Source organism: Octopus bimaculoides, chromosome 24 (assembly GCF_046866305.1).
Source record: "Octopus bimaculoides isolate indiv1 chromosome 24, ASM4686630v1, whole genome shotgun sequence".
Taxonomy (NCBI): domain Eukaryota; kingdom Metazoa; phylum Mollusca; class Cephalopoda; order Octopoda; family Octopodidae; genus Octopus; species Octopus bimaculoides.
Window position 1 is genome coordinate 29,302,269 of NC_142951.1, and position 2,500 is coordinate 29,304,768.

A 2,500-nucleotide genomic window follows, 5' to 3' on the forward strand; every position below is an offset into this window, starting at 1 on the left:
CGAAGCGTAGACTGATTTTTAAAATTCAGTCGTTTTACTTGTTGGCACTTTGAGGAAATATCTCGTTCAAGGTGTACCATGAAAATATGTTACTTATCTTAAACATTGTATATATTAAGCATCATAGTAATGATTGCAATTAAATAAATAATAAAAGAATTTTAGAATTATGAAAATATAGTGGGGGTGGATTTTGAATTACACATTACATATGTATGTGTGTGTGTATATGTATATATACGTATATATATATATATATATATATATATATATATATATATATATATATATATATATATATATATATATATATGTATATATATAATATATATAATATATTAATATATATAAAATATATAAAATATATGGTACAATATATATATATATAGATAGATACATACATAGATATACGTATGCATATAAATATATACGTATATATACGTATGTATATATACATATATATATATATACATATATACACACACACACACACGTATATATATATATATATATATATATATATATATATATATATATATATATATATATATATATATATATATATATACATATATATATATATATACATATACGAACATATATACAGAGTTATATATATATATATACATATTTACATATATACTTATTTGCACACATCGCTATACACGGTCATATATATTTAGAAGGCTGGTTATTATTATATAATTGGAATGTATTGGTTTCAACTACAAGGGTTCAATTGATCGATCAACCGAATAACTTGCTGATTGAATTTATGTAAGTTTTACGAACCCAGGGCCATGTCATAGTTCAGATGGGGGCAGAGTAATCAAAGTGCTTCAAGTATATTTAATCAAGGACCCAATATCTTTACAGACTACTAGCGAAATTGCAATGAAATTCCCATTGTTTGGGCAGGAAGCAGAATTATATTTCATCGCTTTTTCTACTTTTTATCCACTTAAGTCAGCTTATAATTAAATGTCTTTCCTATTCTCAAAAGTTCGTAATCGTTTAGAAATTTTACGAGTAAGTAGATGTGATTTCAATTTGTCTCTAACAACCATGGAACCTGATATTAAAGGACTTGTGAAACTGCATCGGCCTGAAGCATCTCAATGTATAAATACACTAAATATATAATATAATATAATTTTGCTAAGAGATTTTATTCAAAAAAGTAATGCTTTCCTTTTCTTTTTAAGGAGAGAAAAGGAAGAAATCAAACGATAAGTGAGATATGTTCGACAAAATTAACTTTATCCTCCATCAACATTACCACGCAGTGAATTCCATTGACCCTCCTACACAAGAATTGGTCTGCAGAGTCGCCAACGGCATCACCATAAAGGAAACGTTCAGCGAAGAAGAAACTAAATTTTCGGACACGAAATAAAGCTGTCGCTCCCGACGACGACGACGACGGATAGAATTGTTTATGTTATCAGTGTTATTTCAGAAAAATAATGTCTGATAATAAATGGATATTTTATTGAACCTACAATTGTCTGTTGTTTTTGTGAAATAGGATAATAGAGAATAATTGTACAAAAAGTAGGTCACCTTTGAAAAAATATATTTAGCTTTTATTGTTCATAAACGATTGTTCAAAATTTTCTTTTTTTGTTTTGTTACAAATTATCACCTTGGAAACAATCATAAAAATAAATTTCATGATAATGAAACTAATTTAAAATACTATTCCAATTTCGTTACTTGATAAATTTTACAATTTTTTTTTATCACTTTTAGATTTTTATAATTATTACAAAATCGACTTGTTTCTATTACTAAAAAATTATTACAAAACTAAGGTGTTTCCCTTCACTGAAATATGTTTTGAATGTCTAGGGTTACACAAGAATATTAGGATTCTTAGGGAGGACTATGATCTGCAGAAAGGTTGGAAACAGTTGGACTAGTATAAGATGGGGAGCACACTAGGGTCACGTGTATTTTTAGGGCTATTTTCAAAAACAATTAGTGTTACATATTGGATACCAAAGGCGCGCCTTCAAATTCATATTTAGAAGTGATTGGTTATTGTTTTCAAAGAATTTTATTTGAAAAATAAACTGCGTAAAAACGATTTGTAGGGTGGACCAGTTACAACATGAAACTTTAGGTAGAGTAAGTACCATTGTGTAATCTATAGATTCCATTTCTATATACACACTCCCACGCATAAATACATATATACACACATGCACACATAGACACATTCACACACACACACCACACACACACACATATGTACATATATATATATATATATGTACATATATATATATATATATGTGTGTGTGTGTATGAAATGCATGTGTGTATATTGTGTATATTCACATCTATGCCTGCAAGTCTTTTGCACAACTCATGATGTACCTCATGGATATTTTTCCACACACAAAAGTATGTAAATATGTACGCATATATATATATATATATATGCATGTATATATGTATATATGTATATATGTATATATATATATATATATATATA